Below are 18217 nucleotides of genomic sequence, written 5' to 3'. Positions count from 1 at the left end.
GTAAAGCATTTGATTTACTCCCTGGTGTCCTTTATCTTCTCATCCCACTAAATCCATATCCCTTGTCTAGCTCCAGCCAGTAGAGTCAGAGCTTGTTTTACTGTTTAACTAAAGTTCAATTTAAATTTGCTCTACATCTCCAGATTCTCAGCCCTGGTTGCATATTATAATCACCTGGGGAGATTTCAAGACCTACTTGATGCCAAAGTTTTACCTATCATGGATATTTGAGGAGGGACCTGGAATGAAATGCTCTAGCTTATGGTTTGGGGAGCCAAATCATAGTCTACACTGAGCCAAATCATTTGCGAGATCACCTCTAAAAAGCAATTTATCTGTGGTGACTGATGCTCTTCCTTTGTCAGTATGCTTGTCCCTCTTTGGGGGAAAAGAAGAAGGGGAAAAAAAACCCCAGCGGTTGGGCTCCCTGAATTATAACCTGATGCTGTGGAATTAGTGTTCGTTCAGAGCGCACATCTTCGGATACCCATTCTCTCTCCTGCTTCCTTGCATGAGCTTATATCCTTGGGCAGTTTTTCATCCACCACCCTCTTTTGCTTCTAATCTTAGCAAGTAAAGTCTCTCCTTAATGAAACAGCATTTCATGAGACTTACTGGGAGCATAGGTCTGTTCCAGACCTATCCTATGTTAGCTAAAGCAGATATAAGTGATGTATTTTTGGCATTCATCCTTGTGGGTTGGAGAGAGAAGACAGAAGTTTATCCTTTAGGTGTCATATGACTGGGCTAATGGGCTCATTCCCTCTACTGCCTACCATGTAAAATACTGAGGGTGTTACCTCCAGAAGGTATCTTCTAGGTATCAAAATAGCTCAGATAAGTCATATTTCTCAGTAACAGGTGACAAAACTATGGCTTAGGTGGTGAATTTTCCATGTCAATTTGTCTGGGCCACCATGCCCAGTTATTTGGTCAAATATTATTCTGGATATTTCTGTGATGGTGTTTTTGTGTTTTTTAAAATTTTTATGTTTTATTTATTTATATTTTTGGCTGCATTGGGTCTTTGTTGCTGCACGTGGGCTCTCTCTATTTGCAGCAAGCGAGGGCTACTCTTTGTTGGGGTGTGCGGGCTTCTCATTGCGGTGGCTTCTCTTGTTGCAGAGCATGGGCGCTAGGTGCACGGGCTCAGTGGTGCATGGGCTTAGTTGCTCCACGGCATGTGAGATCTTCCCAGACCAGGGCTCAAACCCGTGTCCCCTGCATTGGCAGGCGGATTCTTAACCACAGTGCCACCAGGGTAGTCCCTGTGATGGTGTTTTTGGATGAAATTAATAATTAAATTTGTGGTGGACTTTGAGTAAAGCAGAGTATCCTCCATAATATGCATGGGCCTCATCCAATCAGGTGAAGCTCTTAATAAAGACTGACCTCCCTGTCGCAAAAAGGAATTCTGCCAGAAGACTTACAGAAATTGAACTGCAGCTCTTCCGAGAGTCTCTAGACAGCCTAACCTGCAGATTTTGAATTTACCAAGCCTCTATTATTGTGTGAACCAGTTGTTTAAAATCTCTCTCTCTTTCTCTGTCTTTATATAGATATGGATATAGATCTAGGTATCAATATCGATATCTAGATCTATATCAGTATATATGGGCACATTGTATACACATGCTGTTGGTTCTGTTTTTCTGGAGAACCTTGACTAATACAGTGGCCCATATAAATAAAAGGACGAACCCAAGTTCACCCAGGTAGAAAGTAGTACAATGAGAACTGGAACTTAAGGCCTCATGACTCATTCAGCTGTGAACACTGACCCAGAACTGGCGTCCGCACACTCTGGCCCACTGATGAGATCTCGCTTGACTCCTGGTTTTGTACATAACGTTTTGCTTGAACACAGCCGCATCCATTCATTAACGTATTGTGCATGGCTGTTTCTGTGCTACAGCAGCAGATGGGCAGTTGCAATGGAGACGTATGGTACAGAAAATCCAAAATATTTACTATCTGACCCTTTACAAAAAAGATCTGCTGACCCCTGCTCTAGGATGCCATCTGATTTCTGATAGCACCGAGGAGAATAATTCATGCACATTGGGATAGATTGTTAATCTCATGTCCTCCTTAGGTCAAAGATATCTTAAATGCTTACCCTTGCAATAGCCAGCTTGGGGAGCACTGTCTGAGGATGCAGAAATATTTCTTGCCAGGTCTTTCCAATCCACACTGCTCCCTGACTATGGTTCTTAAACCCTGTTTTTTTTTTTTAAATTTTATTGGAGTGTAGTTGATGTACAGTGTTGTGTTAGGTTCAGGTGTACAACAGAGTGAATCACTTATACATATACACATATCCACTTTTTTTTTTTCTTTTTTCAGTACGCGGGCCTCTCACTGTTGTGGCCTCTCCCGTTGTGGAGCACAGGCTCCAGACGCGCAGACTCAGCGGCCATGGCTCACGGGCCCAGCCGCTCCGCGGCATGTGGGATCTTCGCGGACCAGGGCACGAACCCGTGTTCCCTGCATCAGCAGGCAGACTCTCAACCACTGCGCCACCAGGGAAGCCCCACTTTTATTTTTTTTTTAGAGTCTTTTCCAAATAGCCCATTACAGAGTACTGAGTGGAGTTCCCTGTGCTAATAAGAAGAGCAGGTTCTTACTAGTTATCTATTTTATGTATAGTAGTGTGTATATTTCAGTCCCAATCTCCCAATTTAGCTTCCCTGCTACAATCCCCTGGTAACCCTAAGTTTGTTTTCTACATCCGTGCCTCTGCTTCTAAAACCTGTCTATTTTAACCAACTACCACTCATTGCTTACTGTCTCTGGCTTCATGTACTTGATAATAAATCTACTTCTTGTTCTATCCTGCATGACATGTTCCAAGGACTGAGATAATATCTTATTCTACATAATTTGTCCTTGATATTGTCTATCTTGGGGTCTTCATCTATGTCCCAAAGAAGACAGTCACTCTGTCTTCTAGTACTACTACTAATACCACATTTTATGGCATGAATTTGACCCAATGCACTGAACTATCCCTTTAGAAGCTGTATGCAACCTGTCACTGGGTTTTAGCACAGGGGTAGAACTCAGATTAGTGATCATATTTAAACAAATCTACTTGACCAGAAACTTTTTGTCTCACCATTTATTACACAAGTAACTTCTGTCTTTGCATCTATGATGTAAATATTTTTAATTTCCTAAATTATCTGAAAAATTATTTAGAGCTTCCATTTCAGTAGGCACTGGAATTGCTGTGTTATGACTATTTCATTATTTTATTTCCAAATTTTAATAAATTAAGCTTCAAGCTTTGGCCAAGAGTAGACAGGAAAGGGCTTCAAAGAAATGAAGAGTGGGAAAGACTTCTGATGCAAGGGAGAATTAATAAAGATTTGATTTTGAATCAATAATTTATAATAAAGGTTTGATTTTGAATCAATCATTTATGTCATTGCAAAATAGCTCCCTGGTAAAATTCCATTCTTTGGTAATCATTAAGTACAGAAATTAACAATCAAAATATGCAGTGATCTTCTTCATTTTCTAAAAACAAACCTATATCTAGATGAGAGGAGAATTCATCTCATAACTCAGGCTCTGGACTTACAACTCCAAGTCCTGTCTTCTTTCAACCATACCTGCTAAGTTTCTGTCTGACTTCTTGAGCATGAGGTAATGGCATCAGCTTTCATCCCCTTCCTCAGTATATAGCTTGGTGAGTATGAGTAAGGGATCTAAAACTTGAGAATTTGGGTTCAAATCTTGACTCTAAAATTTACTTGTTGAGTACTCTTGAGCATGTTATCTGTTTTTGCCTCAGTTTTCCCATCTATAAAATAAAGATAACATTACTTCTCTCAGGGAGTTGCTATGAGGGTTAAAGAGAAAATTCATACAATGCAACAATTTATCAGTTCTTGGAACACAATAAATACTGAAATACCTCATTTTATGGATAATATAGATTAGTTTATATAGGTCTAATATTTACATATACATAAACATTTTGTACCTATGTGTGTGTATACGTTCTTCTTAGAAATTGAGCAGTCAACATTCACATCTAAAAATCTGTGCTCTGTGAAATGTAGATATCCTGTGTACAGACACAGTGCTATAGTTATCTATTGCTGCATAATAAAGAAGTCCAAACTTCGTGGTGAAATAAACAAAAATTTTAATATGTGCCCAGATTCTGTGGGTCAGCAATTCAAACAGTACACAGAGGAGATGGCTTGTCTCTACTCCATGACTGATGTCTGGAACCTCAGCTCATGAGGATTCAGATGGCTGGGGCTGGAATCATCTAGATAATTTTAATTCACATGTCTGGCCCTTGAAGACTGGGCCCAACAAGGACTGTTACTGGAGTGCCTATAGATGGCTGCCCAGGTGGCTTGGACTTCTCATAACGTGGTAGTTAGGATTCAAGAAAGAGTATTCCAAGAGAATGAGTGTCCAGGGTTGAAGCATTCCATGAGAATCATGCAAAAGCTGCATGACCTTTTATGACCTAGTCTTAGATGTTACATAGCATCACTTTCATTATATACTATTGCAGGCGTTGGAGACCTTTTTCCATAAAGTGTCAGACAGTCAATATTTTAGGCATTACAAGCCATACAGTCTCTTTTGCAACTACTTAGCTCTGCTGCTGTGATGTGAAAACAGACACAAACAATACATATACTAAGGAACATGGCTGTGTTCCAATAAAGCTTCATTTATAAAAGCTGGTAGAGGCCTAGACTTGGCACACCAGCCATAATTTACTGACCCCTGCTCTATTGTTTGAAGCCATGGAAAGCCTGCCCAAATTCAAGGGAAAATGCCCACATCTGGATGCGAAGAATGGCAATGAATCTGAGACCCTGTATTAAAACCACGACATATGGGATATTTATAAGAGGATCTGTCTGCATACCTTGTTTCTCCCATGTATGGTGGATATGAGGTATTGGGACATCTTACATCTCTGTAAGCCTGGGTCAGGGTCAAAGTTGGAATCTGAACTCAATGACCTTGATTTCTGGAATAATCGGTAACTCTAATTATGACTTGCTTACACTTCTTACCCCAATAAATATACCACAAAAGATAGATTTCAAGTAAACAATTGCTTTATGGCAGATTTTTATTAAGTCTCCATTGACTGAATTATTCCATTTTGGTTGGAAAGCATGAGTTTTTTTCTTTCCTAAAGAGATCTGCAACTTTTCAGATGTGGCATTTCATTCTACTGAGAGGATGATGTAGGTTTTTATAAACGGAAAAAGCAGGGCAGGCTGAGTTCACTCAGATCGTACTAGTCCTTAAAGGAATAACCGAAACTGGAACACAGGCTTCCAGGTTTTCCTGTCCTGTGCTCTTTCCGGTAGGTGCCATTGTCTGCTGGGTCTGGCAGTAATAATTTCTGACCTTTACCTCTCTACGCTCTTGTGAAGTGGTTTGGGGCTTTGTTAGCTTTCTTATGAGTTTGTACTAAATTGTGTCCATAAAGTAGGCTGAATTCCTCAGGGAAGGATGATAGCTGTTACTGTGTTATTACTGCAAATGTTGTGTTGGTTACCTTTTTTTCTTTTCTTTTGTCCAGTTGTATCCTGAACTTAAAAGTTATATTATCCGAAATGAAAGATGTGCATCTGGTAGAAAAGACTAATTTAAGGGATGAAAATTCCTGATGATTGCTTCAGTCAAGCCTTAATACACACTGAGCTTCATTAGTAAATAGACAACTCTCAGACCATTCCCTTGGAAGAGGTCGCATAATCAGCCTTTGTGTTGATTTCGCATTCTGTTCGGTAGAGACAGAACAAATTAGAATAATTAGCTGGTACAGGACAGCACAAAGAACTTTCTTCCGTTTTTGTGATGCATCCCTTAATAAGGGTTGAAAATGAGACTGGAGGTAAGAACGTGAAACTCAGAAGAGCAAAGGAGAGAGGATAGTGTTTCTTTGAAAATATTCTTTCAGTGTTGGCCCAGAAGAAATATGAAGCTGAGGAACTTTTTTTTTTAATGATGATTTTTGTGTTGATGATGTGAGTGTGGAATTAGTAAGAATCAGGAAGCAAGCATCCTTTTCCACCAAGGACTTGGGAGCAAATGAAACCATAAATACTCCCCGCTCTTGGAAACCCTTTTGGAGCAGTAATCAGAGAAGGGTAAAGGCAAAGCCTCAGGGCAGAGGTGTTCAGAGCAAAGGGATAGGAGGAGAACAAAAGGAGAGTGGATATGTTTAGAGCTGTCATTTTGAAATTTACCTGCTTCTGATTCAGTGCTGCTTTGCTGCTGTGTTGGTCCAGTGGAAATCCTCAAAGCAGGAGCAGCCGTATTTTAAAATAATAAGCTTAGAACAACTGACTTTAATCCAGGTCTCTTTAGCTCAAGAGCACAGAGGAGAGTGTGAGGAAAGAGTGAGGCCACAAGGAATTGTTCACTGGGTACATTTTCCCCAAACCTCACTAACTGGGAGAAACTGACCACTGGATTATGTGCCTTGAAGGAAAGAAAAAATGTTGAAAGCAAAGAGTGTGGAGCTTGTTTAGAAAGCAAGCTCTATCCTTTGGTCACCTGCTGATGATAATAGCATTGGCTGAGACCTGACCATTTACAATGAAGGCACTTCTGTAGGTAGTAAGTTCCAGGAGGGCCCGAACTGAGTATGTCTGTTTCAGCATTTAGCATGGTCTAGCATCTGAGAGGCTGGTACATTATTGGCATATAGTAGACTTAAAAATGGATATTTGTGATTGTCTGAATGAGTGGATGTGTGTTATTCATATCCTGTTTGCAGGTCCTATGCCCTACAGTGGATTTTCAGTGTCAGGTTGTGAAAGTATTTATGACGGGGATTGGCATTGTTCCCTATCTAAAGATTACACATGAAAGGACTTTACATTGACATCCCAAAAGCCTCATAGGAATTACTTAACAAAGAAATAAAATTGGATTCTGTATAATTTCTGATTTGTAGGCTGGCCAGAACACTGGTATTTCAGCCAGTCCTCTGGTAGTTCCGATGACATCCCCATGATCACCCAGGCATAATCAGAATTGCTTTAGGATTTGGGAGCCAAAATGTTCCTCAGTATTTACGGCTTTGCTCGTCCATTTAAGAAAATGGACTATTGAAAAAATAGCCTCAGACACAATATGGCATTTTATGATTTAGCATGAAATCTGAGAAATATAGAGGTTATCTGAAGCCTGCAATAGTAAAGATCCCTCTGCTATTTAAGTTATTGTCTTTAAACAAAGATTCTACATCACTAATGCTATATATATATATATAATGATATATAGGTTATATATATATAATGATATATATATAATTATATATATCATTATATATATATATATATAATGATATATAATGATATTTAGGTTAATTTCCTATTCTCTCTAAGGAAGTAATTGGTTAGTTGGTATGAGAGATGTTGTGGCTTCCAAAGGTGAAAAGTATTATTTTGTTGTGATTTCCAGCTACCTAAGGATGGGAGAGGCCCAGGACACTGCAGTCAGTATATTATGTGGAGCAGATTATATTGTGGTTTATTTATGAACTTTTACATGTTTATTTTCTTCTTTGCGGTATGCGGGCCTCTCACTGTTGCGGCCTCTCCCGTTGAGGAGCACAGGCTCCGGACACGCAGGCTCAGCGCCATGGCTCACGGGCCTAGCCACTCCGCGGCATGTGGGATCTTCCCGGACTGGGGCACGAACCCATGTCCCCTGCATCGGCAGGCAGACCTTCAACCACTGCGCCACAAGGAAGCCCACATGTTTATTTACTATGCAAGTTTGTGTGCTCCTTTTTAAGTTTTGGTAGATAAGTGTTTTGTAACTTTGGAATACTTGGAGTTATATATATATATATATATAACTTTTATATATATATTTTTTAACGTAGTAGTTAAAGCCGTGTGGAGTGTACTAGTCTACCTAGGTTCAAATTCTGGCTTTACCCTATGACTTCCCTGTGGCTTCCTCTGCTCACCTATTAAAAAGGAGGATAATAAGACTGCTGTGGTGAGTTACATACTAAGTGCTATTTAAGCATTTGCTATAATGATCATGTATACTCGAAGGCAAGGAACTTGCCCCTTGATCGTCTCTGTATTCCTAGTGCTTAAGAATTCCTAGTGCTTTCCTAGTGCATTGTCTTAGGATAGAGATAGCTCAGTATAGTTCTTCTCACTATAAAGTACTCTTACGTTGAAAGTCTGCTTGTGTACTAATAATGTATGACATATCTGCTGAGGACAAGGAAAGGAATAGTTTTAAAACTGCAATAGATAACAAAAGATTGTATGATGTAATGCCTTTATTATGTAATTATAAAACTAACAAATGATCATGGTAGAAAATTTGAAAAACTCCTAGACAAAAGAGAGATCAACAACATTTGGAGTAACTTTCAGAGTGTAGAGCTGTCCATGAATATTAGTGCTTTCATATTTTCCAGGACTTTCAGTAGACTCTGCTTCTTAAGAGTGTATTCATGATATTTTACTTTAATGATGTTTTCATCATGGGGACACACACACACAGAAATCTGTTAAAAAAAAAGATAGACATGTAAATCACTGATGTTTCAGATAGCCACATGAAATAAAGTGAGAAAGGTCAACAAGCTGAAAGAATGTGGAGTAGCATCTCCTTAATTGCTTACATAATTCTGATAATTACCTCTTTGTGGATAAAGTAATTAATGGGGAATCTAATTTAAGAAAAAGATATGAACTTCAAGCCTTCTCGAAGCCAAGTATTTATTTCCAGAAAAGGTTACTTTCCACGGCCGTGCTTCCTTATTACCAGACAGGGAAAGAGTATTGTATGGCAAAGGATCTTCTTGAAGGAGGGTGCTTCCCACACTGATTGTCACAAATGACTTCGGAATTACTGTTGCTGTATTACCAAAATCTTAAACTAGGATATTTTTGACAAATTTGGTCCTTAGTTAATTTTTAGAGCTACAAACTGTCAGATGGCTCTGAAATAACAATTGTCTGGCTATTCTTCAGGGTGATCACAATATGGTAATGACCTTGAGGTATCACTAAAAAGCAGGAAGGTGTGAGTCTTCCTTTGGTGACAGAGTGAAATTCGAGTTGGAGTTGGAGTTGGAAAAGAGGCCCACAACCAAGTGATAGAGAGGGAAATGTGAGGTCATTGGTGAAAAACCAGGTTGAAGTTAAGGTGAAGAGGCATGAGGAAATGGTCAACTGTTACAGTATTACAAAGATCATCAAGAAGCATATCCATGAATGTAGTTTGTATTGCAATCTGCTGAAAAAGAGACAAATATCCTGGCCTGGCCTTCATGGAGATTATATTTTATTGATTCTGATAATAGATTATTGTTGAAAAGGGCCTCCTATAAATTATAACCATGCAAAGGCAGCAAGATAATTTATTTTTCTTTATGTATGTGTTTCTCATTCCTTCTCACTTCTCTCTTAGGAGAAGTGAAAAATCACAAAAAACAAAAATGTCAAGTCTCAGCTATTCAGTTTCAAAATAATTTTTTTCCAAATTCCAGTGAAGGCAATAGGTTAACTGTTAAGATTTGTAAGGCTCAAAAAGCTAGATTTTTACGAAGTGTAGCCAAATTTTATTCCATAAATAATAGCTTTGGAAAGAATATGTGGTGATGCAAAGTTGGAAAAAGCTGGTTTTCCTTCCGTGAATGGCTTCACTGTGTTAGGAGAAGAGGCAGAGAAGAAATCAAAGTAATTAAACATGGGGTGAGTTTTCCTGATAGGGGACTCTAGTGCTTTAAAATAGACTAGATAATCCTAGGGATAATCTGAGGGTAGAACAGACCAATGCCTCATTTCCAGTCTGGTACCCTGGAAGAAAACAGTGTATTTCCTTTGAGGTCTTGAGAGGTTTTTCTTCCGCTTTGTTTTGGTTTTCCTTCATTTTGTAATCAGCCTTATTAAGGAATCACTTATATATAATAAAATGCAGACATTTTTAGTTAACGGTTCAGTGACTTTTAATTAATATATACATTTGTATAACTACCATCCCCATAAAGATAGATAACAGTTCTAAAACCCTAGAAAGTTTCCTCCTAGGCTTCTGCAAAAGTATCCCCATCTCCCACCCCAAGGCAACCACGGATTTGTTTTTTATCTTTAGAGATGACTTTTGCCGAGTTTACAATTTCATGTAAGTTGAATAATACAGTAGGTGCCCTTCTGATGTGGCTTCACTTGCTCAGCATATGGCTTTTGAGATTCATTCATGTTGGGATGTTTTAAACCAGGACTTTAGCCTGGGTGGCTGATGTTGTCTGAAGGCACCTTATAGGTAAATCTGAATCTCTGGCATTGTCACTGTCTGTTCTTGGCTCAGTATTTTCAACTTTCTAAGAAGCACAAGGTTGAAGTAAGGAAGATCATTGTCAGTATAATGGAGGTGAAGTGGGTTCTGTTATATAATATTCTCAGCATAAATTGACCTGCTTGGAATCATTGTGTTGATAATCGACAAGGATACTCTTCCTCCAAAAACCTTGATACTATAAACCTTCTAAAGGACACTGTTCTAGGACCCTTTTAGTTTTCATTTTTTGGGAAACATTTCTAGAAAATTCAAATGCTCGCAACCTGAAAGAAGCAATTATTCACCTGAAGGCTAACTCTGCTAAAGTTGAGTTGTCCGACCTTTACATGCTGATAGAACCCAAATAGCCTTGCAAAATAATGCTCTCGTGTTGGATATAAGCATATAGATTGTTTAAGACGGACGTGTATACGCAGTAAAGTAAAAAAGCAAAGAATCTTTGAGTGTCCCTTGCTGTTTTTTTTTATTTTTTCATTTAAGTTTCTATAGCGTATGCTAATAGCTCAGGGAAACCTCAGGTTAGTTTTAGGTCCACTCTTTACATAAATGTTGAAGTACTCCATACCAACCTTTTTCCTACTTTCCTTCTTTTCTTCCATCTTTCCTTTCTAACTTCTTATAATCCATTATACTTAATCCTGCATTTGCTGAGGTGGCAATTAGTGTAGGAAAATACTGTGAAATTTTGCTGTTCAGAATGCATGTTGACCAAATTCTATATTGAGAAAAAGTCTGAATTTACCCAGAGTAACCCTTTCTCAGCGTCTTTTAATAAAGGCCATAGAAACTGGGCTATATATAGTATCCTGACAGGTATGTAGAACTCATAGCAGTTGCCCTAAAGAGCTTACCTAGCGTAGATGCATATGAATGCATTTAATGATTGTTTTATTGGCAGCAGTGCCAACATACACAGTCTGTTTTGTTTTATATCATTCTCATTACCTGCTGTTTACCACTGTATACATTGCTAATGGCGTGGTTTCTATGGCTTGTGAATTTCACGGCCAAATAATATGTAATTTATTGCACACTTTAGTGTAGAAGATGGAGACTCCATAACTTTTCGTGTGTTCTTTGCCCCTTTGGAATGTATTACACTGAGCTAAGGCAAAGTAATAAATTTATTTCAAATGTGCGTGATAGCTAAACATCAATTAGGACTGATGGGCAATATTTCTGCTTCCAGCAACAAAACAGTTTTTAAAGACTAAGCCATTGAACGTGGAGTTACTGAACATGGGACTCAGTTCACTGGGATCCTTCTTAGAAAACTAAAGGAAAACTTGGATTGGATTTGTGTGGCTTATTCAAGTAGTAACTAATCAGCTACATCTTGGTGAACTTAATTGTCACAATCGTTTGGTATTTTATTAACTCTCTTCCCCTTCTTCCCCGACTCTCACGAGAACGGATCATGAGTATCTTAAAACATATTAAGTCATCTTCCATCCCTGTTAATCTAACTACAAAAGCACACTTTCCTTATCCAATGTAACTTACTGTCTTTTAGAGTGGCTGGGGTTTTAATTCTCTACAAAATTAAAACCAGCAAAGAGAAACATTTTCAAGGAGCCACCACATTGTAGCGCTTTAGAAAGAAGACTGTAGAATTAAGGGCAACTATATCATTTTATAGCTAAAGCACCTGAGGCCTAAAGTAGGAAGGTAACCATCAAGGTCAGGGAAGGGGTAGAAGATCAGGTTTCAAGCTGAGGAAGAGTCTAGAGGGACTCAATCTGAGGTCAAAAACTGAAATGAGGCCACGAATGTTCTGGGAAGGCTGGCATCTGGCCTCAAGTGTGGGATTCAGACAGGGAGTGGACCCGGGGGGAACTGAGCTTCTGCAGTAGGCAGAGAAGTCCACCTCCTCTCCGGAAATTACCACTGACATCAGGGAGTTGAGGGGAAAGAACAGAATTCCAGTCCACCTGAGAAAGCAGGCCAGTCTGATTAACTCAGAATTTAGGCTTATTTCAGATACTTCTTGAGAAAGAAGTTGGACAAGAGCAAGTCCCACGCAGCCTCTTTTAAATCCTTGCCCAGTATTTTCTGGTGGAGCTGCTTAAACCCTCCAACTGACTCCAGTATTTTAATTTCACTCTGTATTTAATTCCGACAGTTCTATGATTGATTATTTAATGGGCAAATAAGTAGGGTCACAAAAGAGTGTGAATGTATTTTACAGGATGAGGATGGGCGGAGTGGAGCAGTCTGGAATAGGACACCAATAAAAAGGGATCTTGGTAAAGAAGAACGTCTATTAGAAATGGAGAGGAATTCGCAAGGACATTAGTGCCTGACACCACGCCCTTCTCTCTGCATGTTTAGAAGCTAGTTTCTAATTTTATTTTCGTAGGAGATGTGCCTGTGATGAATTCTCTTTTACCTCCACACCATTTATCACATGGACATATTGTGAAGTTTGTGTGAGAGAAAGCAAGTATTAGAATGTGTCTTGCAAGGAGCTATTAAACACTTCTTGGAACAATCTAGGGTAGAAGGAAAAGGAAAGGAAGGTGGAAACAAAGGAGAAAGACAGCTAATGATGCTGGAGTCTCTCGCTGGGATTTGTGGTATCTCTTTTTGAAACTAAGTACAGAAAGTCAGAACTTGACTGATTGTTTCCTGATCACGGTTTGTTTTCAGTTTTGCTTTTTTCTTGCTCTCTCATCAGTTATTCCAGCCATTGCTATGTCATTTTCAGTTTCAGTAAGCATGCCTGTCTTGTTTCCATTTGCATTATTCATGCAAACGTTGATTGAACTGATGACCCCGAGTTATCACGGAAACATTAGATACACCAGTGGATACATTTCTTAATTTTAGAAAAAAACTACCGAGTGAAGGTTAAAATAACTCCTCTTAAATTTGTCATTTGAAAAAAAACTTCTCCTAACATACAATACTTTCATTGCCTAATAATGCCAGATAAATGAAGAATTCCTATGTATTCATGAATGCAGGCTAGTCTGTATATTTTTTGGCAGGTATGCCCGTTACCGAGGGTAACGGCCTGGTTTGCTGGCCATGTCCTGTCTCTTAGAAAGTTGTACTCTCTGTTGTCTTTCAGCTGGTCCATTGGATATCAGAGGTGAATTTATAAAACTATACTTCCCTTTACACTTAGTTTTGTTTTGTTTTACTTGAAGTATAGTTGATTGACAATGTTATGTTTCAGGTGTACAGCCAAGTTATTCCGATATATGTATTTCTTTTTCAGATCCTTTTCCATTTTAGGTTATTACAAGGTATTGAATATAGTTGCCTGTGCTATACAGTAGGACCTCGTAGTCTATCTACTTTATATATAGTATACACTTACTTTGTGTGATCCACGCTGGTCAGACCACATGATTATTTTCACTTCTGATATAATTTTTGCAGGTCTAACCTCAAATCTTTGATAAGAAGATATTTTTTAGCATGTGTGTGCTCTAAATCCTACAGTAGTTATTAGAGATATGGTTTTGCAGTAGGTATTCTTCGCCTTTTTGTTCTCGGCCAACCAACTGAAAATTAGCTTTTATTTTCTGGTTGGTTTGCTAGATGTTTATGACTATAAAAAAAGTCTTACATTTTGTCTCATATCTTAAAACACAATCTGAATTAGCAATGGGTATTGTGCTATACATAGGCGCTGTGATATAAATATTGTATCTAATTTCAAAAACATATAGCCTAGAAGGGAACCACAGACACCTAAGCAGCAATTATGGCAACTGCATTTGTTTACTAAGTGAAATAGTACTGAGATGGATAAAGTGCTAGCCCAAATCAGCTTCAAAAACAGATGCGCAGTTCTTTAAAAATCTTTTAAACATTTTTCCATCTACATGTAGAATATAACTTAGCATAAAAACGGTATGGGTTTTATTTTAAGTAATGTAGCATTTTGACATCCTCATAATGAAATTAAATCCAGAAGGAGGTTTCTCTCCATGATCTCTTGAAATGGTCCTTGATCATCCACAATATTTCCCATCATCACAAAGGTGGTACCAAGGGCAGGAAACTCCAGCATTATTAAAGTTTCATAAAGCAAAGTCAATTTTAAGAATATAATGTCCCCAAACTGATAAAGGTCTTGACAGAAAATTTCAAGGGAAGCATAAATTATTTTTTGTTTGTCAGAGGGCAAAAATATTTAGGTTGAGTTAATGAATGGTAGAGTTTTTGAGTGGAGGGTGTCCTTAAAATATTATGTAGATCTGTACTGTCAACAGATGCTAGCCACATGGCATTATTTATATTTAAACAAATTTAAAAATAAGATTAAAAAATCAGTTCCTCAGTTGCATTTGCCATATTCCAAAGATGTTTATTAGCTCCATGTAGCTGTTGAACACTGCTTTACATAGTACAGATATAGAATATTTTCATTATCACCAAAAATTCTATTGAGCAATACTAAAATTATACCCAGATATTCACAGAGAAGGCAACCAAGTCTCAAGGAAATAATATAACTTCCCCAAGATCGCACAGCTGTGTTTTTAAAGAAAAAGAAAACGACACAAAGGAAATAGTAACAGAGGCATTAACGAAACCCAGTAAGTTTCTGGAGCAGTCAAAGTAGGGTTTAACAGTGCATACTTAGCTGTTTGCAGGGCTGAAGCTCTTGATGGCTGGTAAGATCTACCTGCCTGAATTTGGACATTAGCATTTTATGTGATGAATTAAAAGCAAAAAATCCTTTCAGCGAATGGCTGCCAGCTCCATAGTTTTAGCCATTGCCGTGCTTCCAGGTTATGTTTATCACTTTCATGTACAGGGCACCACTGTGAGATGTGATGGTTTATCTGACCCCAGAGAAATCAAGAAATCTTGTGGGGGTTATGGCTATATTTGAAAAGGTTGATTTTTAAATGCATCATGCAGACTGGCCCTGTTTTAAAAGGGATTCCTGCCATCAAATAATCAAAATGTAAACTCTCTTCTCACCTTGCAAAAGTCAAAGATAGTCCCTGCATCTTCATTATTTCGTTGAAATCCAAATATTATTTTTCCATTCTCTAACTTGTTTTCCTCACAGTGTGATCAACTATTGCCAAGGAAGGAAAGGTTAGATTTATCAAAGTTTGCTAAAGGCCCCCTCGGTAACTGAACCCTCAGGAGAAACAATCGTCATGTATTCTTTTTCTGTTGTTTCAGTATCTTCCTAAAGATTCATTTCAATATATTTGGTTCTGTAGCAGAGGTTCTAGTGAAGTGCTTATCTTTCTCAGAGGTCCAGAAAGCCTGCGAGTCTGTGGGTAAAGATGGGTAAGGAGAGAGAGGGAAGGAGGCTAGAGAGAGGCTCAGTGCTGAGATAAGGACAGTGTTCTAAAGCCTCCTGGGGGTGAGGCTGGGGTGCACAAACACCCACGACTAATCTAGACAGAAACTGAATAATCAAGGGGACGACCAGTGTGAAGTCATGTGGTCACCTCTCCCTCTAGAAATAAATATTGCCCTCAGTAAGTCTCCCTCCTGCCCCAGAAGAGCATTAGGAAGGTCTGGAGAGGGGGATTATTGGCAGAAATGGAAAAAGCAGGTTGAAGGGATTAGCCTGGAGCAGAGAGCCCAAGAAACCCAAGCCAGTAGATGGAAGGCAGACTTTTCATGGAAGTCTCCAAGCCCACGTCAACTTCTGGGACCACCAAGTACAAGTCAAAGAGTGCTCATTTAACCCCTTTGGGCCCCCACGGGAGTGGAGGAAGACTGGACAGAGAGGGAGAAGGGGCCATTGAAGGTACAGTATTTACTATGGGATTTAACTCCTCAAAGGCCTCCCAGTAGCTTCAGATCTGCTCAAGAATCCTTCATGTCCTGCTGGTTTGCAGTGAGTGGCTCACAGCTTCAAGGCCTCCTCTGCCAGATGGAGAACTATTTCAAACATCCTGCCTCTATTTTGTACTGTAGCAATGCAGACCGGAAACCTGACCCCATTTTCAGGTTCTAAAGAGAAATTCTAAGTACCTGAAAGACTGAGGAACATGGTGGCTTTTATTTAAGATGTGGAGATAGAGAGCACATACCTGGACTTGGGCCTGCAGCAGCACCGAATTGCACCAAGAGTTCCCTTTATTTTCTCTCGCATCTCTGTTCCTCCTTTTCTGTCTGCTGGATTAGCCATGGGGACTCCAAGTTCTTCATTGTGTGGTCCTGGTACCAAGATTCTCCTGGGAATTATAAAGCTATTCACCTTCTACATCGAGCACTTCTTATTTTTTCCCCAGCAACATAAGTCATCCTTAAGAGGGGTCAGGGTGCTAGCTCTTAAATATATTTTAGGCATCCCTTTGTACATTAAATTCTCTTTCTTGGAGACTGTTCCTGACATGTGTTCACCGTGCTCTCAGCTGGCCTCCTGAAGTTCTGCCCTGTCTTTCCCACCAGGTACAGTTCAGGAGCTGCCTACCTCAGGGTGATAGGTTATCTTCTAGTTGTTTTATTCCTTTCCGTTTTACATTTGGAGAGTATAATTGGAATACATAAACTTCTCTGTGACCACAGCTTTATTTGCAACCCACAGGTTTTGTTATGGCATGTTTTCATTATCATTCAATTAATAAAATTCTAATTCCCATTGCGACTTTATCTTTGACCTACATAATGATCAAAAGTAAGTCTTTAATATCCAACTATTTGGTAAAATATTGGTTATATAGTTTTAAATTTCTTGCTTATTCGGAGTCTTGTTTTATAACCAGAATATAGTCAATTTTATAAGTGTGCCACGTGCACCTAAAAATTTCTGCGTGATATATATATTCCATCATTGTTGGTACAGTGTCTTATATAAATTTAGGCCAAAGTTTTTAATGATGGTATTCAGATCTTCTATAATCTGCTGATTTATTGTTGTGGTTCTATGTTACTGATCTAGGTAATTCAGATTTTTCTATTTCTACTTAGATTTTTGGAATTTCCCTTCATATATTGCATTGAAGTTTAGATTTATAATATATTCCTTGTAAAGTAACAGTGGGTTTTATTATCCTGCCTTATCGCCAGTGATACTTTTTGCTTTCAAATCTGTTAACATTAAAAAATCTTCTTCAATTTTGCTTATTGTTGTTATGACATAATTGCTGAATCCTTTCATTTTCAATCTGACTCTTGTCTCTTGTAGGTGGCATAGAATTAGGTTTTTTGTTTGTTTCAATAATCCTTGTCCTTTAATTTGAGTATTTACAGTTAATGTATTTTCTTACAGATCGTTTACTCCTTGTTTACTATTTGTCCCACCTTGTTATGTTCCTTTTGCTCTTATTTCTTCCTTTGAGATTTCTTCAAATTCCATTTTCCCTTGTATTAGCTTGTTATTTTTACATAAGTAGCAGTTACACATGTACCATGACTTATTAGCTCTTTTACTGCTTCTCAGGCAATGCTGAGATCTTAAATTTCTTTTACTATATTTTCCTCTTCCATTTGTTTTAATGCATTCTAATTTTTGATATATTTTATTATTACCCTTTTGTGTTGTTAGATTTTATTTAGGTTTATCCACTTATTTATCCTTTCTGTTATACATAATTCTTTATAAATTCCTTATGTTCATCTGTGATAATCTTCCTTCTGCCTGCAGGTCTCCCTTTATAATTTAATTCAGTCAGTTCTGATGAGAAAATATTTTCTAAATTTTGTTTGTCTGCAAATTTCCTTATTGCATCTTTCCTTCCAAACAACAATTTCTCTGCCTCTAGAATTCCCAATGGGCAGTTCTTTTCTTCAGCACTTAAAAATGTTATTCCATTATTTTCTAGTATCCATTCAGTTTCGCTGAGAAGTAAACTGTAATCTTAATCCTATTGTTCCTTTGAAAGTAATCTCTCTCGTTTTGGTCGGGCTGCTTTTAAGATGTCATGCTTTTCTTTGCTATTCGTGAATTGTA

This window comes from Leucopleurus acutus (genome assembly GCF_964270905.1).
Source record: "Leucopleurus acutus genome assembly, chromosome: 17".
Taxonomy (NCBI): domain Eukaryota; kingdom Metazoa; phylum Chordata; class Mammalia; order Artiodactyla; family Delphinidae; genus Leucopleurus; species Leucopleurus acutus.
Note: the sequence above shows the minus strand (reverse complement) of the source record.